Below are 14,793 nucleotides of genomic sequence, written 5' to 3' on the forward strand. Positions count from 1 at the left end.
ACTTAGTAAATTTGTTAAAAGAATCTCAATTTGATTGCTATAGTTTGGCCTCAAAATCTTTATTGTCAAAATTCTTTTATTAAAGTTAAATTAGTTCAAAAATCTCTTCTTGAACTGGTAATCAATTATCAGGTTCATGTAATCGATTACCATAGAGTTTGTGAAAATGACATATTGAAAATTTTGAACTGATGAACCAACGACACAAAATTATTTGAATTTTGATATGTGTAATCGATTACAAGTGTCATGTAATCGATTACCAGCGAAGAGATTTCAGAAAAACTATTGAAAAGTCACAACCCTTCAAAGATATGACCATGTAATCGATTACCATAGTCAAGTAATTGATTACCAGTGAAAAAATTTCAGAAAATCTTTTTGAAAGACACATCTCTTCAAATTGTTTTGAACATGCATAATGAGCCTATATATATGTGTGTCCTTACTTCGAAAATAAGAGAATTCTCAGAGAACTTAACTTTCAAAACCTCTCTAAACATTTTTGGTCAAACTCTTGCAAATTATTGAGAATTCTTCTAGGAACTTCAAGTTGTATCATCTGCTCTAAAAGAGAGAAATCATTCTGTTCATCTTATAAAACTCAGTTGTAATCAAAAGATTGTTTGTCTCTTGGTGTGTGAGAAACTCGAACACAAAGGTGAAGGATCCCAAGGTATGTTCAAAGATTGTAAAGGATTTACAAGGATAGTGGAAAATCTCAAGTGGGTTACTTGAGGACTAGATGTAGGCACGGGAAGTGACCAAATCAGTATAAATCGAGTTTGCAATTCTCTCTTCCTTTATATCATTTATTTTATTGTAATTTACTTTGTCTTACACATTTAAAGAACATTGTTAAATTGATTGTTGTTTATTCTTCTACATTCTAAATCTATTGAATATCATTTAAAAGGGGATTAAAACTTGTTAGTCGGAAAATTTTTTAAGACTTAATTCACCTTCCCTCCCTTAAGTTATTGAGGTCACTTGTTCAACAAGTATTTTATTAAAATCCTCTAAAATTCCAACATATAATACATCTTTCTATATCTCATATATAGCTTAGTTGGATTCATAACATTTTTTGAAAGTGTTTAATACTTTATTAATATGCATGGGTGAAAGAATATCGGTATTAGATACAAATATGTAAATTAAATTAAAGTATGGGTATTTGACTGCTTGTGATTCAGAATTACTCCTCCACATCCAGCTTGAAACTGCTCATAGACCATTTGAAGTAGGTCTATCTATGGAATTCCATAAACAAGTATATTATTATTATTATTATCATTATTAATAAGTCAAACAAATTGCCAATCTGGGTTATGTTCATTCTGTCAACACTAGGACGGACTACTCGTGAGAGTCTTTTTCAGAAGCAGTAAGGTAATGCTTTATTTCCCTTTCATTGAAGAACTTCATAGCCTCCTCTTAATTACTTGTTATTCCTAATAACCATAGACACAAAAGTGCATATACTTCACAACCATGGGAACTGAGACTCGAACGAGTGAAAATCCTATTGCTTCAGGGAACCAAAAGGTTGCTTTCCCAGCAGCAGAGGTAAAAGATACAAAACATGATCTACGTATTATTTGTATAAGCTATTTAGGAGTTTTATTTGTATAATTTTGTAACAATATGTTTGTGGGACAAAGGCTAGCTAGTTTTGGTTGTGGAATTTGTTCAAGATATGTATGTGTGTATGTGATGTTATTGGGTTAACACTTAACAGATTGATAAAAGAACAGCGGAGCAGAAGGCAATTGATGATTGGCTTCCCATAACTTCTTCAAGGAACGCAAAATGGTGGTACTCAGCTTTTCACAACGTCACTGCCATGGTTGGAGCTGGTGTTCTAAGCCTTCCTTCTGCCATGGCAAGCCTTGGATGGTATTATACTGCTTCCCATACACCAATTGAAAGAACTTTGTTTTGTTTTGTAATTTTCTCATTTTACAAATGATCAGATGGGAAATGAAACAAAAGGGGTGGAAAAAAGTGGATCTTTTTTGTCCTATGTTTATGCACTACAAGAAATAACTATTCCTACAACAAAAATAAGACATATGGCAGCATATAGATATGCACCGGACTTGAACTCAGTCCCTTGTGGCCATTACCACAAGACAATTGCCATAGCATATAATTACGATTACTAAAGTTTTCTCTCTTTAAGCATAAATAAACAGTTGAGGCAGCATACATTTAGTATGATCGACAGATAATCATATTTCTTAAGCATATGTTCAAGGGATTCAACCCTCATGTTTGTGTATATTAAAGAATATTTGTTGAAAGATATTAGTCTCTCGAACAGATTTTCATATTGTGAGAAATTAATCTCTTAAACCAATAAAACACATCTGAATTTCGAAAGTTATTTAAAAATAAATAATTATTCCTTTAAAACAACTAATTTTCTTCTTTTTTCCAAATTATTTTTTGTGGTCCTTTTTATAAGAAAAAGTTATATTCGTATGTTAATTTTGTGATCTCCTGTGTTACAGGGGTCCTGGTGTGGTGATTCTTGTGTTGTCATGGATAATCACACTCTACACACTGTGGCAAATGGTGGAGATGCATGAGATGATCCCTGGGAAAAGGTTTGACAGGTACCATGAGTTGGGGCAGCATGCCTTTGGGGAGAAGCTGGGTCTCTGGATTGTGGTGCCACAGCAACTGATATGTGAAGTTGGTCTGGACATTGTGTACATGGTCACTGGAGGAAAATCACTGCAGAAAATCCATGACCTTGTGTGCCAACACAAAAAACATTGCAAAAACATCAAGACCACTTCATCATGATCTTTGGTTCTGTTCATTTTGTGCTGTCTCACCTTCCCAACTTCAATACCATCTCTGGCATATCCTTGGCTGCAGCAATCATGTCTCTCAGGTAATTAATCAACAACTCAAGTCAACAAGTCAACTAAACCAACCCTCCTATTAATTTATACGTCTTTTTCATTTCTTCTCTAATCTCTGCTAATCCTTCCACACGCCTCGTTGTCCACGTCTACACCATGTTTTATACTTTCTTTTTATGAAAAAATAAATAAAAAATAATTTATTTAATATTTAATATATTAACAAGTGTAAAAAAAATTATATTGTAATTTAATTATTTGATTATAAATTATCATATATGGTAAAAATATTAATTTTTGGAATAATTATTTTTAAAATGAGTATGAAATGTCTTTTCGTTAATTAATAAAAATCTTTTTGGTCGCCGGCCGGTGACCATACATGAAAATCAAATTATAAATAAATAAATCTTTCTCTAGTTTACGTAAAAAGCAATGTAGAACAAAATGATACATAAAATATATAAGATATTAACATTGTTGACTGTTGTATTTAAATACTTTTATATTTAAATTTTTTAAGGCTTAAATACAGTCCTTATAATTTAGTATTTTTTTATTTTTGTCCTTATAAAATTATTTTTTATTTTTAGTCCTTAAAACCTTTTAGATAACATTTTGAAGGGTAAAAAAAAAATACTATCTAAAGCATTTTAAGAATAAAAAACAAAGCACAAGAATAAAAAATAAAAAAGTGTTAAATTGAAATGAATAAAAAAGTATTTAAACCATTTTATAAATTGTACTTAGTCTGACTTTTAAAACAAGAGAAATAAAAACTTTAATACAAAAATCATTTAATATCTTTGGAATTTTCTTTTTATTATATAAAAATTATTTAATAATGTGTTCTTATTCGTATTCATTAAATAAAAAAAAATCAATATTATTAATTTAGTTGACTCTACGGAGAAATTAAAAGACCTAAATAGTATATAAAAATGATCATGTTAATCAATGTCCTTAGAACATTGGTTAAGACACTAGGTAAGAAATTAAGTAGAGAAGTTTTTATTGAAAATCATAGATAAGCGTATTTTTGTGCATCACAATAATTTTTTTTATTTTCTTAATTAGTGTCCTAATAGTAGTTAGTGGTTACCATTTGAAGAAAAAAAAAACCAATTATGTAGATATTCTGTTCCACTTGATTTATCTTGGTATCGGTAATCAACTTGATAACATGTGAGATTGGAATCATGTATATATGCAGCTACTCAACCATTGCATGGGTGGCTTCCGTGGACAAGCGAGTTCATAATCACATAGATGTGGCGGTTGAGTATGGGTACAAAGCCAGTACTTCAGCAGGAACGGTTTTCAATTTTCTCAATGCCTTAGGAGATGTTGCTTTTGCCTACGCTGGACACAATGTGGTGTTGGAGATTCAAGCAACCATCCCTTCCTCCCCAGAGAAGCCATCAAAGGGTCCTATGTGGAGGGGGGTGCTAATAGCATATTTAGTTGTGGGCTTGTGCTACTTCCCTGTTGCTCTTGTTGGCTATTGGGTGTTTGGCAATTCTGTTGATGACAACATCCTCATCACCCTAAACAAACCCACTTGGCTTATAGTAACTGCCAACATGTTTGTTGTCATCCATGTCATAGGAAGCTACCAGGTGTGTAACAACAATTAATAATTTGCATAATTCATCAATATTAAAGTTTGAACAAAATTTGCATGGAGTTATACAGATGTTGTTTGTGTTGTTCTCCAATTAAAATTGGAGTTTCATCTAAATAATATACATAATCCTTTATTGCAAATTTTTATTTCTTGTATTATTAAGGTGAAACTTCAATTCTAATTAAAAATAATAATACAAACAATCCTTATAGAACTACAAGTAAATTTAGTCCTTAGAGTAGGTAACAACTCAATTTGATTTCTTAACTCTGTTTTAGTAGATCCTTATTGTAACATAAGATTTAACAACATTCATTAATTTTCATTCTAATGATAGAACTCAAGTTGAGTTCTTAACTTTAACAAGTCTCATTTTATCTTTTATACTCACAAAAACTCTCATTTAACCTTAAAAAATTATTTTTTAATGGTTAAACAACCTTTATTGTAGTTGCTTACATGAACAACTTCTATAACAACTTATTTTCTCTAATAATATTCTCAAGTTATTTAACTTTATGAACAAATTTAAACAAGTGCATTATCTTAGAATCACATGTAACAATGACTTTTGTTTCTTTTGCTTTCAATTGGTGTTTATATATGCAGCTATATGCAATGCCTGTTTTTGACATGATTGAGACCGTGATGGTTAAAAAATTGCATTTCGAGCCAAGTTGGCTGCTACGATTTGTCGTGCGCAATGTTTATGTTGGTGAGCAGAATCACCCTCTTTTCTCTTCTATCTTTTTTCTCCTACTTGACTTTTTAAAACCCACTATATTCGTCTCTCATTATTGTAACAACTTTGATTCAGCATTTACAATGTTTGTGGGCATTACGTTCCCTTTCTTTGGTGCCCTCCTCGGATTTTTTGGAGGATTTGCATTTGCTCCAACAACATACTTTGTAAGTCCCTCAAAAATCCTCTTTTTAATTATGTATATCTTGTATGCTTACGACTCAGCTGATTACTCAGCAATCCAAATTCTTTTATTTTTTATGTTAGTAATGTAGAGTGATCAAATAGAAACATTTTCTTCTCACGACATTTTTTTGTCATCACATGGAAATTCGAATTAATTTGTGTTTATCTACTTTTATCTATGTGGGTGAAAAAGAAAATTCGTATCTACAGAGTTTATTTTATACATGTGGGAAGTTCTGTTTTTTATCACTTGGAATTTTGGGTATGAGTTTATATAGCTCTAATGAACCACCATTAATTTTTTAATCATTAACTAATCAATCATATCTCATTGCGTTGGAAATAATATTTTATATAAATTTTTTTTATTGCTTTTGGAGTCAAATCACCAATTGTGTGTAAGAAATGTATCTAGTGAGACAATTATTTTTATATGAGAATCATAAAGATTAAATTTGAACGTATAACTATACAAAAATGGATTAGGATTAAAGAGGCGTGATCGCTTGAAAAAATCATCTAACTTGTATATTCTAATGATCTTAATTGTTTATAATAATATCTAATGATTAATATTTATGTCCATGAGACTCCATTTTTTTTTTGTGTGTGAAAATGGGTCTCTAACCTAATGCATGTATTATGTATATATTAACTACTTTTACATGTATGGTTATATAAATAAGATTAATTCCTTCAATTTATACTTTATAGGTGTATGTGTCTGGTTTTATAATTTATATGACTGACTGCATTTTTCAACATAATATAATTTTGTAGCTCCCCTGTATTATGTGGCTTGCTATTTACAAACCTAGGAAGTTCAGCTTATCTTGGATCACCAATTGGGTATGTACAACTGCACTATCCTTGTTGCTATATTTTATTTTCATGTTTCACAGCCTTTGATATTTAAACTTAAGGTTCCCTGTGTTTCAGATCTGCATTGTACTTGGTCTCCTACTCATGATTTTATCACCAATTGGTGGATTAAGGAGTATCATACTCAATGCCAAAACCTACGGGTTTTACCAATGAGGAAGAGTGTATTAAAGACTGGGTTGTTAGCACTCTTAAAATTAATTGAACTCGTTCTCCACAAGAACCATCGTGAAGTTACATTTTATAAATACTATATATAAACAAGCATGAATATAAATGTGAGACTATGTATTTGCCATTTCCTGCTTTATTTTTTGGCAGAACAAGTTTGATGCATAAAAATCATCTAACATGTCTTATATTCGTTCCTACGCCTTTATTAATTACTTTTCGATTCGATTTGCATTTACAACTGCGACATGCTGTTATCTCTGACTAGCTAGTGAGTTTTCAAGCATAATTTCGACATTTGGAAATGGTTGACCATATTATATATTGCTATTTGCTAATAGCATGATTGTGTAAGAAATATATGTCTAGCTTAATGTCACCTCGTTGCTTGGTATGATCTGATGCATTCATTTTAACATATATTAAAGTTCATAAGTGAAATCCCCGTCGTTAAATAAATCTTTTATTATTTAACAAAATAAATATTTTATTAAGACCAATGAAGGACTAAATTGAAACATTGTTCTTTTATAAAAGGATAGTTATACCATTTCATTCATAATAATAATAGAAATATAATCTAAAACATGAGAGCAAGCATACAATCTTGACTCTTTTACCAATGAATAAGCGACACAACTTGCTGACCTTATTACAAAAATCACCACTGAGTTATAAAATCCTGATAATAACTGTTTATATTTGGAAATGAGAAAATGCAAATTTGATTAACGTTTAATTAAGTTTTTCACACCTAGAAAATAGACCGTTTTTATATTACTATCTAACATTTATTTCTTTTCAACTAAATATTTGACAAAAAAGAAATTGTTTTAATTTACTATCTACTATCTTTCTGTTAAGTGATGACGTGACAAACAAAATGTCATGTTGTCACCCCTTATCACTAATACCTTATTGTCATGTCATTATTTTTAATGATGTGACAATGTTGTGTCAATGATTAGACTTGATGACGTGATACTTCATCTGTCATGTCATCACTTAATGAAAGGAGATTAACAACAGGTAGTAAATTAAAATAAATTTTTTTTGGGTAATTATTTGACAAAAAATGAATTTTTAGGTAGTAATATAAAAACAACATATTTTTTTGGTATGAAAAACTTATTTAAGACAATTTGAAAATTAGTTTTTTAGTTAACAAATGATAAGGAGGAGTTTTATCAAAATAAATAATTTAATTTCAAATAAAAGGATAAATGATAAATTTTATTATTTTATTGAAAATAAAAATGATAATCGTAAATTTAAGTTATGTTTAAAAGCAAATCTTATAAGTGAATAAGAAAAAATTGTTTCTTAAACACTTTCATTTGATCAAATAAATTTGTGAACTTGTCAAAACACTAAAAATTAATTAAAATAACTTGATAAACATATATGTAAATTACTTTTATATAGATTTAAGAAACTTTATCCTATTTAATTTTTTAAGATAATTCTTCTTTCAAAATAAGAAATACATTAAATTAATAAGATATGTTTTTTTATTGGTTGGAATAAACAAAACACGATTTGAAATTTAAAATAATTCACTTATCAATTTATCTTGTTTAACCTACTTAAATAGATTAATTAGACAATATTAAAGGTGAAATTAAAGAATTAAGATTCGTATATTTAATAGTTCGACAAAGCTAAAAGATAACACAAAAAGATCAATTGGTGGGGATATATATATATATATATATATATATATATATATATATATATATATATATATATATATATATATATATATGAGTAAATTATACTTGCACCCATTGTGTTTTTTCCAAATTGCACCCGACACTCCTTCTTTTTTTACCCTACAAAAAATCCCTAAATTTTTAGCTCACATTACACCTAGATCCCTTCCTTCCTAAACACTATTTAATAATTTAACAGAAAGTAGGCACATGTTGGTCACATGACTTTTAATGAAAATTTATGTCTAAAATATCATCATCTTCTTCCTTTTAACTTCATAAAAGACATGATTCCATTTTCAACCTGAAAAATATTTTAACACACTTCTTTCTTTTTCTTTTTTCTCTAATTGGACGTGAATCCAATTTTTTGTTGGACATGAACCCACCTTGTTAGTATGCATGTATTAACACCCTTCCTTCTTCTTAGTTCAATTTTTTTGTGCGTGTTGGGTTGTTTAGTTGCTGTGTTTTTGTTGGACGTGTTCCCAACAATGCCTATTGATTGAATATGATCATTTCCTTCAAATTTTAGTGTTTTGCTCATGCATTTGCGTTTTTAACTCCTTTCTTTGAAATATTTATTTTTGATGGCTAGGTGTTTGATATAATGTCTCAATCAAGAGTTGCATCTTTTTCAAGTACTAACAACAATGAAGTAAGAGTCAAATATTAAAGAAAAAATTATTATTACCTTAAGAAAAGTCCATTCACAGGGTCAATTGTTAATTTGTTATTGGGTATTTAATAAAGATGTTAGGACAATTTCATCTGTTCACATATTTCAATTGACATTAGTTAACGACATTAACAAAAGGGGATAAAAGTAATGTAAAAAAAGGGAGGGATATTAGGTGCAATTTGAGAAAAACACAGGGGGTGCGAGTGTAACAAAGATGTTAGGATAATTTTGTCTACTCACATATTTCAATTGACGTTAGTTAACGACATTAATAAAAGGGTGGAGGGGGGGTAAAAGTAATGTAAAAAAAAGGAGGGGTATCAGGTGCAATTTGAGAAAAACACATAGGATGCAAGTGTAATTTACTCTATATATTTTGGGTTCAGAGAACAGTGAAGGAAGAGTGCGAGAAGACATAACATGTTACATGCATACATTGATCATAGACTGCAAAACACCAATTATATATGGTTTAAATATATTTTTCATATTTGAAAATAAGTCATTTTCAGATGATTACCTAAAAATTCATTTTTTTTTTGTCAAATAACTACCTAAAAAAATTTATATTTCAATTTACTACCTGCTATTAGTCCCCTTCCGTTAAGTGATGATGTGACAGACAAAATGTCATGTCGTCAAACGTAATCATTGACACATCATTGTCACGTCACTGAAGGTGATGATGTGGCAATGAGGTGTAAGTCATAAGGTATGATGACATGATACTTTGTCTGTCACGTCATCACTTAACGGAAGAGGACTAACGACAGGTGGTAAATTGAAGCAATTTTTTTTTCAGGTACTTAGTTGAAAAAAATAAATGTTAAGTAGTAATTTGAAAATGACATATTTTTTAGGTATGAAAAACTTAATTAAGCCTTTGAATAACCATGAGAGCTTTCCTAGAAAATATCCACAACCATTTTACAATTTGTCTCAAATATTATGTTGTGAATACTGAGCTCCCTCATCCAAGACATTGCAAGTAGTAGTCCCTAAGCTTCAGCTTCAGTGAGTTCCAGAACTTCATAATGCCATGACATATTTGCATTACCTTTTAAATTAACCATGGTTGATTCCAAATATTCACTAAATGACCATTGTCGATTCTCCACCTAGTGCCTTTCCCTTATCACAACCCATGAAACATAGATACTACGTCATACAAAGCTTGGGTTATGCCCTGGCATCGAAGAAGTCTACATTGGAAAAGTATATAGCTTTGAAATCTTTTGTTACAATAGGATCTTGGTTTGAAATGAACTTCCAATCCTGTTTCCCTACCATAGACAAGTTAAAAACATGAAGATTTATGAATCCTAGACCCTAAAATTAAACTCCTTTTTAACAATCAATTTGTCCAAACTCAACCAATTTATACCACCCAAAGGAATTCATCATTTTTTGTAAATCATCTTCCAAAGTAGAAGGGAGAAGGAAACCACTCATGCAATATGTTGGAATAGCTTGAGCACAAGATTTTATGAAAATTTCTTTACTCTTTGGAGAGATTTTTTTTATCACATCTATCTTTGATGAAGGCAAAAATTGTCTTTTTCCTCGTTCCAATCAAAGATAGTAAGCCCAAGTATTAGCAAGTTCCTATACATTCTGAAGCACCAAGAGAACAAGAGATTTGGACTCTAATAGCAGGCGTAGTGTTTGTATTGAAGAGAATCTCTGACCTTTGATAATTGACTAATTGTCTAGATGTCTTCTCATAAGTGTCAAGAATCGATTATAAGATGGAAGTCTCCTTTTCATTAGCCCTACAAAACATAAAACAATCGTCCACAAAATAAAAGGTGTGAGAGGGTTAGAGTTCCATTACGCGCCTTGATACCATGAATGTCACCTCAACTCTATCTTTTTTTTTAAGAATAGAAGAAAGAAAGACTCTCAATACATATTATGAAGAGGTAAGACGGCAATGGATCACCTTGCCTAATCCCTATCCCTGAAGAAATTGGCCCTATAGGATTCTCATTAGCCAAGACTGAGTATTGGATAGTTTCAAGAAAAGATTTTATCCACCCAAGCCACTTTTGATGAAAACCCATATTAGACATGACACTCAAGAGGCAAAGTTTTAAAAATGATGTTTACAACCTCTGAAGCTTTCAAGAGAAGATGTGCAAGTTGGCTCAGGTGGTAAGCAGATTCAAGATTCATATTTATCAGAAATGAGAAGTCTTCCTCCGTAACTTCAAGGGTATGTTTCGGCATGTTTGTTCCCCTGTTGTTTACCTAAGCAGAACGTAATTAATGTAAGCATAAGGACAAATAAGAATATTATTATATTCCTAAAAGTTGGATTCCAAATTATTTCTAATTCTTAACTTGTTATAGTTAGCCCAACGCTTACTGAGGAAAGGTTGGAAAAATAACTTGAATTTCAAGGCATTCAAATTAATTATTACTCATATGGTGAATAATTTCGAAAGCAAAAATGAACATTATCAATAATGGAGTGTCCTTCCACAAAAGTTGCTTGCTCATTTAAGATACATTTAGAAAGTAAAGGCTTGATTTTGTTTGCAAGAATTTTGAGATGATCTTGTGCAGAACATTACAAGGAGCAATAGGCCTGAAAGCCTTCATAGAAGATAGATTATTACATTTTGGAATGAGGACAGTGGTGGTAGAATTGACCTCTAGAGGAAGAACACCATGTTCAAGCCAATTTGTTGCAGCATATATAGTATATTTTAGGACCATAGAGATGCCAATTTTTCTTTAAAAAAGCTGGATTAAGTCCACCTGGACTAGGTGATTTGTCTGAGTTCATTTGGAAGAAAGCAGTCTTAAAATCATTCACAGTAAAAGGAACAAGCAAGATATTGCTATCCTCTTCAAGGATAAAATGCCTTATATAATCGAAATTTCCAACAACCTCATTTGCTCATCCTTTAAACAAGCCATCAAAATAACTTTTTGCAATACAACATAAATCTTGATGCTTGTATGAAATGGTATCGTCATCACATCAAAGAAGATATAGAATTGATCTTCTTATGAGCATTGGCTGAAGAATGGAAAGTTTTTGAATTAATATCCCCATCCTCAAGCCAGAAGACTTTGGCTCTTTGGTTCCAATAAGCTTCTTCTTGTGCAATTAGATTTGAAAGACTTTCCCTGATTTCATTGTATTTGGCAATAGAGGAGTCATCTGATTGTTGCCTTAATGCTTACCCCAAATATTCATATCTTCAGAACAAGATTTAATCTTAGAGAGAAAATCATTGGGGGAGGAATTTGTCCAGTTATTCTCCACAATATCATTTAGCACGAGTTCCAGGAGCCAAAAGTTTTTGAATTTGAAATGCTTTCAAAATCTCTTAGCAACATCATCATGGAAGCCCAAAATAAGGGGCAAGTGATTAGATTTTGATGCAACGACATTTACAAGTTAGAAATTCAGGAAAAGATCAAACCACTCCATTGTTGCAAGGGCTCTATCAAGTTTTTCCTCTATGGCATTTGGTTTACACCTACGCACCCAAGTGTATTTATAACCCTCCATTGGATGGTCATGAAGATTACAGTCAGATATTGCTTCTCGAAAGCCATGAATGAGCCAATTTGGATGATCAATGTTTCCAATCTTTTCATCATTGGAGAGAAAATCATTTAAATCTCCAAAGATACACCAAGTATCAATAGATGAAAATGAAACATTGTTAATTAAGCCAAATATCGGAAAGATAACTTAATGATCATCAATGAAGTTAAAAAGATAATCTTATTGCACACTTAAAAGTTAGAAAATTAAAATAAAAAATGTAGTCAAACTAAAACAAAATATGAAAGTACAAGACAACAATATTGCAACACTGGAGCTAGCTTATACAAAGTATCTTTATCATGTGAATTTTTTTAGTAAAAGATTTGTTAGGGTGTCACTGTAGAATGCTATTTTGATATTTGATTTTGGAGTAGACATGGGCCCAGTGTACTAAACCCATCAAAAGCATCATTGTATAGTTCAGTTTATTTACTTTATTTAATTTTAGCTCATGGATATTTTTTAATACTTTTAAAATTTATTCATTTAAGGTAATAAAAAGGTTTAATGGAGTTGTGGAATGTTGTTACTAGTTAACTTTGTCTTTTAAAAATCTATTGAGCTGCGATAGCTTGTTAAATTTTTCTTTCAACTTCCTAACAAAAAACTATTTTTTACCACTTATTCTAAGTATTTATTTTTTACTATGCTTGTAAAAAAATATTAGTAATATATACAGTTGTAAATTTATTTTTTAGGAGTCAGTTGAGTAATGACAACTTGTTCTCAACCCCATTTTTCTTTTTTCCTTATTTTTTATAAATTATTGGAAAGGTAAATATCACAAGAAAAATAATTGAATTGTGATTTTAATAATTTTTAAAACTTTTTTCTCAAACACAAAGCTATCCTCTGAAATAACTTTTGAAAATAGATAACAAATTTTTCACAAGATACTAAGCCAAACAATGAAATTAGACATTGAAAACAAAAACATATTTTCAAAAATCAAAATCAAATTTGAACCTTAGGTCAATTGAAGCATAGAAAAAGCAAGAGAATTATAAGACACATGAAATTATACTAGTTCATCTCAATCACCAAGATTGCATCCAGTTCTTTGTAAAACACCAAGTCCCACTAACTTCTCAAAGTTACAAGTATTAATCATTGTCACTTCTGCCTCTACAAACCAAGCTTGAACAACCCAATATTCTTTGTCTTACCAAGTAATTGTTGGCTCTAAGCAAATCAAAATATTTGATGATCGTTTGCTCACAGAATAAATATTAACAATCTCTCAGACGAATATGAACCCTAAGCTCTTAGTCTTTTCTATCAAGATATTCAAAGTGTTTCGAGAGCTTTTGAATTTTGCAAGAATATATAGAAAGCTTTTTATAGAAAGAATTCAAATATTAGTGCATAGGTTCGTATCCCATTTCTTCAAAGCTTCTAGTATTTATAGGTCTTCTTCTTCTTTAAGTGTTTGTTTCCTTTAAACGAATAGAAAATTCACTTGAGCTTGCATGTGAAGATTGTGATTGTTGAAGCATTAAATGCTTGCATTGAATGCACACTTCCTTCATGTTGGAAAACCTCTCTATTTAGGTTTCGTGTAGAACACTTCAGCATAAATTCACTTCTTTTTTGTTAGAGCAGGTCTATCATAGCAGAGCCCGTCTTTGGATATTATTTTGGCAACTACAAAGCTTTTGAACTTCATTTATTCTTCATGGTATTCGACAGATCTCAGGAGAATGTCTTATAAGATAATTCCTGCAAAACGAATCTCAAACACATGCATTCTTAAATGTTGTATCAGATCATGATATACATCCGCTTTCATCTGGAACTTTAGACACAAATTCAAACAACATGGTTTCATATAGCTTAAGATGTGATGAGAATCCTGAAATTGGCCAAATACAGGCTAAAGGCCCAAGTGGAGAAAGACGAAGGCTCAAGTGGAGAAGAACAAAGCCCCCGAGTGGAGAAGGATGAAGGCCCAAGTGGAGAAGGATGAAGGCCTAAAGGCAGAGACACTATCAAGACTATTAATTGTTGCTGAAGGCCCAAACTAATTTGAAGGCTCAAGTTAAATAAGTTTTTAGTTATAATTTATTGTTATTGTAATTTTGGCCCAAACTGTTTAGAAGGCCCATGTCTATTTTTATCTTTTTGTTCAGCTACACTATAAGTATTGGTTTTTGTTTTGAATAAAAAAGACTTTTGGCATTTTGATAAATTTGGTGAGAGTTTCTCTCCGGGTTCCTTGTTGAACCAATTATCAGACTTATCAAGGTAATCCTTGTGGCGTATACCCTGACTTATCTTCCTTCACTGGAAGTGGCGTCATCCAAAACTCTGTAACCTGTATCAAGCGATCCGCTCCTACTCAGGTTCA

The 14,793-nt window shown here is 30.9% G+C and overlaps 1 pseudogene; it reads left to right on the top strand.

Moving 5' to 3' along the window:
• Positions 1–1,435: 1,435 nt before the first annotated feature.
• On the top strand, positions 1,436–6,677 carry LOC114399648 (annotated as a pseudogene).
• The last annotated feature ends 8,116 nt before the right edge of the window (positions 6,678–14,793 follow it).

The sequence above is a fragment of the Glycine soja genome, chromosome 19, assembly GCF_004193775.1.
Source record: "Glycine soja cultivar W05 chromosome 19, ASM419377v2, whole genome shotgun sequence".
NCBI classification, from domain to species: Eukaryota; Viridiplantae; Streptophyta; class Magnoliopsida; order Fabales; family Fabaceae; genus Glycine; species Glycine soja.